This window comes from Mandrillus leucophaeus, unplaced genomic scaffold (genome assembly GCF_000951045.1).
Source record: "Mandrillus leucophaeus isolate KB7577 unplaced genomic scaffold, Mleu.le_1.0 Scaffold517, whole genome shotgun sequence".
In the NCBI taxonomy this organism is placed as follows: Eukaryota; Metazoa; Chordata; class Mammalia; order Primates; family Cercopithecidae; genus Mandrillus; species Mandrillus leucophaeus.
This window is the reverse complement of record NW_012105553.1, coordinates 803,243-814,401: the sequence shown is the minus strand read 5'-3', so window position 1 is coordinate 814,401 and position 11,159 is coordinate 803,243. Positions and strand designations below refer to the sequence as shown.

At 51.4% G+C, this 11,159-nt stretch overlaps 1 protein-coding gene across 1 annotated transcript in view; it reads left to right on the top strand.

Annotated features, from left to right (window-relative positions):
• The first annotated feature begins 383 nt into the window (after positions 1–383).
• Positions 384–11,159, top strand: part of TNS3 (tensin 3) — a 330,636-nt gene continuing 319,860 nt past the window's right edge. The window contains exon 1 of the mRNA XM_011996485.1: positions 384–574. The gene's annotated coding sequence lies outside the window, so the exon portion shown is untranslated. The remainder of the gene's footprint in view (positions 575–11,159) is intronic.

Genomic DNA, 11,159 nt, shown 5'->3' with positions numbered 1-11,159 from the left:
GGAGGAAACGCGGCCACGCGCCGCCGCCCTCTTTGTTTCGGGCCCGGCGCGGGCTTTCGCGGTACGGGCGCAGGAATGACGCTTGGGGAGCGCAGGGATCTGGAGCTGGGGCACGGGGATGGAGTTCAGTGAACGCGGAGGACGGGAGCTCAGGGCGCGGGGATGGGCTCACGGGGGAACCCAGGTTAGGGACCGCTGGGACCCGGCTGGGGGCGCACGGGCAAGGGGTTTCGTGCGCGCGGGTACGGGGTTTGGGGCGCGTGGCGGGCGGCGGCTCGGCAGGAGTCCCAGGACAGGGGCTGGGGCGCGCGGGCCAGCTCCGCCGGAGTCCGGGGACGGGGGCACTGACTGCCTGGGTTTGGGGACAGGGCTGGGGCGCAGGACCACTCGAGTGGGACCCGTGGCGCCCGGGCGCCCTGGACTGAGACTGCGGGCAGAGACTGGAGCAGCTCTGTCGCAGTCGCTGTCGGGACCGAGCGGACTTTGTACCCTAGGACTCCGTCTCGAGACTCCGGGTGGAGAGCGCAGCTAGGGGCTTCAATGGGCAGGCTCGAAACCCTTCTACTTTTTCTAGGCAAACTCTCAGTGCGTCTCTTTCCCTTTCCCTTTGATGGGTGGGAGGTAGGGGGTCCTTTCGCGCGTCCTTTTTTTCCCCGAAGGACGGGACCTCGGGGCGGGGTGATGTTCCGGGGTGGGGTGGGGGGCTGTCCTAGGCTGGGGGCCGGCTGTGTGGCATGTGCTTCCTGGCACTCGGGAGCTGTCGCTGACAAGCAGCAGAAAGGAGGGTCCCTGACGTCCCAGGGGTCTCTATGTCGGTGCTGCGCAGCGGTCTGACATGTGAGTCCGGGGTCCTTTGCTTGGAGTGATTTGAGTGTCTGTGGCGGGAAGAGACTTAGGCGCTCCTCTGGCATTCTCCAGACAGTGTCAGCAGGTGACCCGGACTCCAGCGTGGTTGAAGAACTCAAAGCGCCATCAGGGTGTGGGGCCAGCAGAGAGCACTATTGAGGGTGGTCACAACGCCCTGGGAAGCCCCCAGGCTTCCTTGGGGCCCATTCACACACTTTGATCTTCCGAGATGGCTTCTCCATTTTTTTCACTACTTGAATGCATGAACATGGAGGACTCTGAAAATATACTGAAAAGTATGAATGCAGAACTCATTGTAGTAATAGTGCATAGCCCTTCAGAACTAACCAACCTTTTGATATTTTGGTAGATTTTCTTGAGGCTTTGGTCTGTGCATATTACTTTTTTAAAGTGCTTTCATGCTTTCCCTTTTGAATGAGGTTTGCTTGTTCTGGTGATTCTGGTTCTTCCCTCTTTGGGGCCTGTGAGGTTATATTTGCAAATCAATCAACAAGTATTAAGAAAGGCTTTTCTGTGCTGAGGCCTTGAGGGCCAGGGAGGGGGTGGGGAGTCGCTGCAGCTGGAGGGTGGAGGGGCAAGGCCATTACCCAGAGATGGAGGTGCTCTGGGTCCTGGTGGGGGTGTGGCAGCACAGGGGGTGAGGGTTGTGTACACAGGGAGCTGACAGGAGGAACTGGCAGCAAGCCAGACTCCTGACCTTAGGAATAGTAATGGTGACCCCGAAGACAAAGTAACAGGAACGCTGATTGAGTGTTTGCTTGTGCTAAATGCTTTGCAGGCATTCATTTCGTTTCACCCAAATTACAGTCCTTGGAGGAAGTTGGGATTATGATTACCCCATTTTACAGACGAGTAAACTGAGGCAAAGGAAGGCTAAGTAACTTGGCCGAGATGAAATGAAACATGGCAGTAGTGCAGCCTGGGATTCTGGGACAGGACTGTGGGGTCCCAGAGCCCTGCTCCTGGCTGCTGCTGCATGTCTGACTGTCGCCTGAATTCTAATGCATGTCCAGACAGCAATTCCTCAGCTGAGGCTGCCATAGCTATTAGCAGCTCAGCTGAATTATTTCTTTAAAAATCAGCAAAGATGGAAAAACTAGTAGCCCCGGGGCATTACTTGTTCCTGAATGCAAATTGATTGTTTTGTTTTTTCTTACAAAGTATCTCTTTGGTACCTAGTGGTTTGAAAGCGAGCTGCACTACTTACTCTTGAATACAAATGGATTTTTTTTTTTTTTTTTTTTTTTTTTTACAAAGTGTCTCTTTGGCACCTAATGTTTTGAAAGCGAGCTATTTGCAAATGTGACTCTGGAAATAAAAGGCAGGAAAGGGGGTGTCAAAGTATGTTCCTCCACTGCAGGAGGTGTTGCTGAAGGGGCTAGCAGAGACCTGAGGAGGAGGCAGTATGGCAAGAACAGTGAGTGGAAGGACTGACCTACCATCTGGCAGTCGTAGCTTATATCTGCTTAGCATTCTACACAAGGACCCATTTTACTGATGAGTAAAATACCAGGTAAATTCCTAAAGTCTGGGAACAGTTAGGGATCTGAATGAGCCCAGCCCTCTGACTCTATGTGCCCCACTCCTTTCCTAAGATCAGCCTATTGTAAACCACCCCTGTCCACGGGAAGCCTCTTGTTCCCTCCGTGTCCCTGTGTATGAACTTGCTAGGGGGAGGAACTTTCTACCTTCCTGAGGGCAGAAAGCAATGTTTAGATCCCTGCCACTTACTAGGAGGCCAGAGACATTTGCTGAGTGCCTCAGCAGCACACTTAGAATTGAGGCTTCGAGGCTTCCTCACAGCGGCCCCATAGATTTCCCAGGGAGGAGCCTCGTGTCTTGCGGGTGGATCTGGTGGGTTTGCTCCATGAAGCAGGGGCTGCCATGGGAAGGGTGGGTCTGGGCGTCTGAAGCTCTCCAGGAGGTGAGTTGACCCTGGGACTCTTGGGTCCTTCGTGTAGGACTCCAGAAAGCATTGGGGGATCAGCTAACCCCTGCAAGCTGTGCCTGGAATGACCCAGAGCCAGTCCTGTCTATCTAGAATCCTCTGCTGCTATCCTTGTTGATCTAGAATAAGGGATGCTGGTTAGTTGGTTAATTGAGTAGGTGTTTAGTTAGCTTAGTTACTCTCTTCCTCACAGTTAGCAAGAGTATTAAAAACCATCATGACACGGAACACAGTTCTTTCGGCCTCCACAGTGAAGGGCATGTTGCGTGGCTTCATCTTCACAGGGATTGTGGTTCACAGGTGTGTCATTTCCACGCTGCCTCGCTGCTTCTAAGACGCCAAAACAAAAATTGCTGCCACCAAAATGCTGCTGAGTGGGGCTAAATTCTCCTAGATTGAGAGGGCGTTTTGAATTTTAGAGTATGTTGAGTCCTGATGCAGGTCCGTGTCCTGCTGCAGGGCTTTTCGGGGGCAGCTCGGGCAGGAACAGTGGTTTCCTTGATGTCTTTCCGTTTCTCGTAAAAGCAGAAAACTAGACTCTCCACGTTTCTTGAGCTTTCTGTTTGTACTCTGTGACTCAGGAATGTGTTTGGGACACGTCCACCACGGCAATGTGGGATTGTAGTGCTGAGCTTGGGGTCCTTCGGGTGTCTCCATTGTCTGTGTGGCAGCATCTCCTGCCATGCGCAGTGTACTCTAGGAGCACCGTGGCCCTCTAGGTACACCTCTAACCACCCCCCCAACCTCCCTGCCCCATGCACCTGGTGCAGCTCCACCTGGTATCCCTCACCTGTTGCCTCCTACCCTTGCTGGGAGCTGCCTCTGCCAAACAGGAGGGAGGAGGCCAGTGAAAATGAGGGTGACTGGGGAGGGGGGCCGTTAACTTGGGGATGAAGCACTGCACACAATTTAGGGTCCGTCAGAATGCCTCACTGTGTCAGGGAAGGGAGGATTCTTACATGCTGATTTTTTTTTTCTTTTTTTCTTTTTTTTTTAAGATGGAGTCTTGCTAGAGTCCAGTCAGGCCATCTCAGCTCACTGCAATCTCTGCCTTCTGGGTTCAAGCAGTTCTGCCTCAGCCTCCCAAGTAGCTGGGATTACAGGCACACACCACCACACCCAGCTAATTTTTGTATTTTTAGTAGAGACGGGGTTTTGCCTTGACCTCAGGGGATCCACCTGCCTCGGCCTCCCAAAGTGTGGGATTACAGGTGTGAGCCACTGTGCCCGGCTGATTTTTTTTTTTTTTGGAAGGCAGTAGTCTAGTACTCTTTTGTCTCCTGGGCAAAATGAATGAAAGATTATGCTGAAGGATTCTATGTCTGTGATCTAGAAAATTCCCCCTGGCAGAGGGAGGTGCTCTCAGAGCTAGGGAAGTGCTCCTCAGAGCCACCCCTCAGGGGAGAGACCTCTCTGTCCCTGTCTGTCTCACCCCAGCGCTGGGCAGGAAGCCCTGGGAGCCCTCTGCAAACAGCCCGCCAGCCCTCAGCCTAATAATGCAGCTAACAAGACCCCCTTCCTTTCACTACTCAAGTACCCAAGCTGGCTCTGGCACTTTCTGTTCCTAGTCTGATTGTTGCTAAACCGTGCACGTATGCCATCTTGATGGTCTTCCTTTGCTGGAAGAGAGCGCTGAGACTTAGCGAGCTCAAGTCACTTGGGTGTGTTGTGAGCATACCAAGCCTTGAATCTGAATCCAGGTCCGTCAGCAATGCTTGGAGTTCTTGCCAAGATGAGGGATTTGTGCAGTCTCCATCCGCAGCCCAGCTCCTGCTGAAGTGGCCAGGCCAAGGCTCAGGAGCTGTGGTGGGCCTGCCGTCTACTGCAGCCAGTGCGCCGGTCCCAGCTGCTTCCTCGGCCCCCAAGGCTGGGCCTTTCTTTACTCTTCCTTCCTCCCTCAGCTCTAATTATGGTTCATGTTAGATTGTCTGCCCTTCCTCTTCCTCTTCTCTTTTGGGGAAAGATAATAACACTTAATATGCCCTTTGCAGGCCTGGCTTTGTTACTAAGATATCAGAAGAATCTTTAGGAATCTTTCTTCTAGTTGCCCAAGTGAGCGGCAACCTGTTGGCACCCAGGAAGGATGAACATGGGTGCCCTGCTAACGATTACAAGTGCCACTCCTAGCCAGGCCATGCTCCTGGGGACACCGGGGGACATCTCCAGGTGGACTCAAGTGTGTCACCTCCTTTCATTGTGTCTTGGCAGCTGCAGTGTGACGTGGCATCTCTTGTGTGTAGAGTTTATGAAACTGCTCCTGAAAAGTAGAGACCGATTCATTGATGCTTTGAATACACCGGGATACACTCGTGGCAATACTGAAAGAAAGAAAGAAAGAAAGAAAGAAAGTAAGTCCTTGGGAAGTGGCCGGCCAAGGCCGTTCAGTGCCGTCTGCAGTTGCTTCTCTTTTTACAGGAGAGCCCGGGCTCTGCTCCAGGCCCTGGGATTATTTCTCGCTGGAGGATTCAGGAATCCGCGCTCTCCTCATCACCCTGGAGCACAGCTGCAGTGTGTAGCATTTCACTCACTTGGAGCCACACAATAAAAGGCACAGGCCCACATCTGGCTGTGCAGGACAGCGGGCAGGAGAGTGGGCCCTGGGGCACACTGGGCCATTAGCAGGGGCATCTGCATCCTGGCCTGTGCACATTCCTCCCTGGAGCGCCGGGCTGGCTCTGCAAACAAAGGGGCCTGGTCCTGGCATTCTTCTCCACCTTGTAATCCATCACCTTTCTTAGAGGTGTCCCTGGGCGCCTACCCCTTTCATCACTGGCCTTTCGGGAGGTAGATCAAAGGTACGCACAGGAGGCTGTGACATAGACCAGGCTCTGGCATCCCACGAACCTGGGGTAGAACTGCCCTTTGCCCTGGGAGGTTCTGGGGTTATTGTGACTGTGTGTGTCATTTGTCGCCTGCAGCCTGGGGTTGTGGTTCCTCCACAGGTTCTGGAGCTCAGGGGTGGGAGCCACGTGGGGTTTTGTTTCCTCCTTCTGGACTCCAGGCCCGGTGTACTTTGGTCCTGCTGAATTTCCATGGCCCCAGGGGCCTGAAAAGCACCTTGTGGTCCTTTCGGAGAACCACTTCCTCATTCTTGGAAGTGCTAATCTGCTCCCCTGGGAGGGAACTGTGTGCTCACTGGTTGACACAGGGGAGGCCAGCGTGATAGAGATGAGTTTTTCGCCAAAGATCAGGGACAAGTGTTTCCAGTTTGTCTCCTCTGGAAAGATCTGCAGAGCCGGGTGGACAGGGCTGAAGGAAAGGGGGCCTGTGTGCATGTCTTGGGTAGGTGCTAAGGGAGATGGGAGGGCTCTGCGTGGGTGAAGAATGCATTTCTGTCTTGTCCTGCACGCCGGAGGGAGGCACGCTTGTTATCTGTATTACTTGGAGAGTAGCAGAAGACTCTCAAGTAATGAACATATCTTTGCTTCTTAATTTGCTTTTTGACTCTTTTTCTACAAAATAGTTTTCTTGTAATGTGTGCTCATTGTCGACTCGGAAAAGAGAGAGAAATGCTAAGGAAAAAGAAAAAATTTCCTTCTAATATCACCTCCACAGAGGTTCATATTTTAGCCTGCTTGTGTGCCATATGTTTTCCGTACTTTTTAAATTTACCAAGCTGAGATCATAGCATATGTATTTTTTCGTATCCTGCATTTTAAAATCAATGTGGCAGTATAAGCATTTCCCAATCCAGAAATAGCTCTGTGTAAATATGACTGCTGATAACAGTATAGTACTTCAGTATGTGGATGTACCACGATATTTCCACTTCACTATTTGTTCGTCGATCATTTGCATCCCGTGTTATGCTTGCACATAGGTCTTTGGGCAGATTGTAGCTAGTCATGTTCTTAAAAGGATTTCTAGCAGACTCTTTGACATCAGAGAATACAAACTTTTTTTTTTAAACTGTGGTAAAACATGCATAACATGAACTTTGTCGTTTTAATCATGTTTAGCTGTGCAGTTATGTGACATTAAGTACCCTCACATTGTTGTGCAGCCATCACCCACTTCGAGCTCCAGACCTCTTTCCATTTTGCAGAACTGAAACTCGGTGTCCCTTAAGCACTAACTCCCCACGTTCCCCTCCCCCCAGTCCCTGGCAACCACCATTCTACTTTCTGTCCCTATGAAACGGACTACATCGGGTGCCTCATACAAGTGGAATCATATAGTATTTGTATTTTTTGTGATTTGTTTATTTCCCTTAGCATACTGTCCTCAAGGTTTCATCCACGTGGTAGTATGTGTCACAATTTCTATCTTTTTAAGGCTGAATAATACCGTGTGTGTGTGTGTGTATGTGTGTGTATGAATAGCACATTTTGTTTATCCATTCATCTGTTGATACAGTTACTTCTACACTTCGGCTGTTGTGAATAATGCTGCTATGGACATGGGTGTGTAAGTCCCTTATTTCCATTTTTTTTGGTGAACACAAGCTTTTTGGAGTTCCTTGGTGTATATGGTCAAATTGCAGTTGAGACATAGGGTGCTGGCTGGATTCTCACGGTGTCCACCCGCTGTCCTTAAACATGGCCAGGTTGTCACCCCCAGGGTAAAAACCAGGCCTTCAGGAAAAGGAAGAGGGAGACTTCTTACCGAGCTATTTTGACAGATTGTGTAAACTCTGTGATTAATGGGATGAGAAAGCAGGAAGAATGTCTTTCATTTAAAAAAAAAAAAAGCCTTCGGGGTTGCTTGGTTTTATTTTCAATTAAAAGGGTCTGATTTTGTTTCTGGAGAATGGTTTTAATTTGGATAAATGGTTCAGTCTGGGAACCGCATGCCAGAGCCTATGATCTATGAGTGCAATTACTCAGGGTTTCCTCGGCTGCTTTTCTGAGGGAACAGTCCAGAATTGGGCTCGCTCTGGTTTGGCTCTGTTAAACGTCGATGCAGGCCCCTGGGCACTTGGAGTGAGGTGGTTTTTGTGATCAGTCCTTGAAGTGCAGCCATAATGCCCTCCTCCTAATGCCTTCCCCAACTGACGGTGGTTAATTTTTACCCTCTAAGAATGTGTTCACAATTCCAAGTCAGGAATGTCAACAGCAGGCTGTCGTTTCCCCCTCCTTGGAACATGTTGAACCAGAATTACTGGCATCTTTTCCAACGTGGGCATTTGCAGAATTGGTGAGATTTGGGGGCTCACGGAGGAGGCAGACTCATCCTAATGTTCCTCCTCCGGATTACTTGAGGTCCCTGGCTAGGCGGGACTGCAGGCCCAGAGACAGGGCTGTGGTGAGTTGTTCTATCTGGGATCAACTGGTGTTTCTTTCCAAGGGGATGCTGGACTGGGGGAGGTGAGGGACTAAATCCTGGGTGGCTTTGAGGAAGGACCTGTCGCGATGGAGGGGCAACGTGGGCAGAGGCTGTGGGCAGGGCCGCCTGCTGTGTTGTGGAGTAGCAAAGGGGATTTGCAGAAGGCAAAGAAGAATACAAAGACACAAGGTAGGGTGTTGCACCCTTTAGGAGAACTGTGGCAGAGCCTTGGGCAACTTTCCATGGTGCTTGCAGATTTGAGACCAATGCCCGACCAACCTAGTGGGCTGGTGGGAGGCAGCGTGGAGGGTGGCAGGGTGTTCCCAGGGTGGGAGGTGGAGACAGTCTGCACTGAAATTTAATTTCCAAGAGCACAGCCCACAAAGGAAGAATAGGCTTGCTCGTGATGTGGGTGAAGGCATTGCCCTGCTGGCTTGTGTCATGGCGTTGGCTCCTGGACCCTCAACAAAGGGCATACTGGCATAATGAATAGTTAAGTCGCCTGGTTGGGCTCCAGTCCTTGGGGCCATGGCCTCTTTCTGAAGGGAGGACTGGTGGGTGGGCCCCACCTCTGGAGATCCAGCCTGCATTGGGACCACACGGTTTGAGAAATGTTTTCCCAAGCCTGGGCCACACGTGCCCCTTGATTTCTGGGGCAGCTGCAGCCCTGGTGGCAACTCCGCATGTATCCCTGTGAGACCTTTCTCATTTTCCACTGACAAGGATACAGGTGTAACCAGATTATTCTGATGAAAAATTTGAGTGAGACAGGTAACCCGCAACACAGAGAGTTGGTATGTGTTGCTGTTTTTTTTTTTTTTTTTTTTGAGACAGAGTCTCATTCTATCGCCCAGGCTGGAGTGCAGTGGCACGATCTTGGCTCACTGCAACCTCTGCCTCTTGGGTTCAAGTGACTCTTCTGCCTCAGCCTCCATAGCTGGGACTACAGACGTGTGGCACCACAACCCCGCTAATTTTTGTATTTTTAAAAGTAGAGACAGTGTTTCACCATGTTGGCCAGGCTGGTCTCGAACTCCTGACCTCAGGTAATCTGCCTGCCTTGGCTTCCCAAAGTACTGGGATTACAGGCATGAGCCACTGCGCCTGGTCATGTGTTACTCTTTAACTCCCCACCCCTATCTCCATTAAATAGGAATAGTCCAAAACATAGGTCATCGAGAGCATACCGTGCATTTTGCTTGTTTTTTTTTTTTAGATGCAGTCTCGCTCTATTGCCCAGGCTGGAGTGCAGTGGCGATATCTCGGCTCACTGCAAGCTCCGCCTCCCGGGTTCACGCCATTCTCCTGCCTCAGCCTCCTGAGTAGCTGGGACTACAGGCTCACATCACCATGCCCAGCTAATTTTTTTGTATTTTTTGTAGAGATGGGGTTTCACCGTGATAGCCAGGAAGGTCTTGATCTCCTGACCTCATGATCTGCCCGCCTTGGCCTCCCAAGGTGCTGGGATTACAGGCGTGAGCCACTGTGCCTGGCTGGCATTTTGCTTGTTATTAGGGATGATGCGACAACTGGAATGGTGTTCATTCACTTTTAAAAGGCTCACTCTTCTCATGGGATAACAGAACACACTATCATTCATTTTCCTCTTCCCACGAAGGTGTTTGCAGCGGTGGGCATGAGAAGCATAGTGTGTGTGTGACTGTCACGCCAATGGTTCTCCCAAACCTGGATCCCAACATAGGCATTGCCAGTCTCTGGGTGTCACCCTCCTATTTGTGACTGTAGTGACTTCTCAGAATGCCCTGGAGGGATGGCCTTACTCCAAATGGTCCCTTGGCTGCTGGGCTGGCTATTTGTGAGTAAAAGATGTTTGTCAATGCTGCTGCTTTTAGAACATGCCCACGCCACATCAGCTACAGCTTGTCGGGTGTCTGGTTGTCTGTCTGTGCAGAGCCCATTGGGAGGTCTGTGCAGCCTCACACCTAGCAGTGAGGTGGCCCCTCTGCATGGTCATGCCCTGCGGAGTTGCATTCCTCTCCCTGATGGCTGGCTGCCAGGACCTGTGGGCCCCAGCGAGAGGGGTGGGGGGTGCTGTGACTCCTGCCAAGCTAGCTCTTCACAGGCTGGCTTAGTTCTTCCGAAGCATGGTTTCCTGGGACACCACGCACGGGGCAAGCACAGCTGTGTGGCCAGCGGCATGCTGACAGGGCTAGACACACACTGGGTCGCTTAATGCCGACCTTGGCCTGTGAATCTGTGACCAGGACTCTTGGTGAGCGGCCAATTGGGGGCTGTTGGTGCTGAGTTCAGCTCTGTAGCCAAAAACGTTCCAGCTGATTTCCAGACAGACCCGGCTTCCGTTTTCAATGCCAAGATGAGCTGGGCGAATGAGTGGGAGCTGACAGAGACTTTTGGCCGACTGTGATCGCTATTGTCTGGAGTCCCCTTGACCCTCTGGAGGTACTGCCTCTCCTTTCATTTGTACATACCGGCTTTTCTGCATGGTTCCGCCTCTTGTCAGCCAGGCTCTTGGGACACCAGCTTTTCCATTTCCCATACTGCCAGATGGCTTTGAGCAAACAAGAGGAAGGCCCCAGCGTGGGTGCAGCCTGTGGTTGCGTTGTCCTGCCTGTTTACCCTGGGGCTGAAGCGGAAAGGGAGCAGGCTTTGCAGGAACCCAGGTGGCACCCCTTCTCGTCCCTGCCACTTGTTCTCCTTGTGGTCCTGGGATGGTCCCCAAACTTCTCTGAAGTGGTGCTGAAAACTGGGTTGATAGTACGGACCTCACTGAGCTGTTAGGAGTAGCTGTCGACACCCTGTACCCAAGGTTCTCTCCAATGGAAACCAGGTAACCTTCGATTCCTTTTCTTTCCTCTGTGGTTGGTCACCCGGGTGGGACGCTGACCACCAGAGGCCTGGTGCCCTGTCCTGAGGCCCAGTTAGCCATGGCCTTCATTTGCTCACATTCTGTGGATTGGGTTGTGTAATTTTTGTTTGTATCCCTCAGTTCTCCAAGGACAAGAAGGCTGCTGCTAAAAAAAAAAAAAAAAAAAAAAAAAAAAAAGATAAGAGCTTTGAAGACGAGGAGAGAAGGAAATGCTGGCACAGTTTCCCAGGA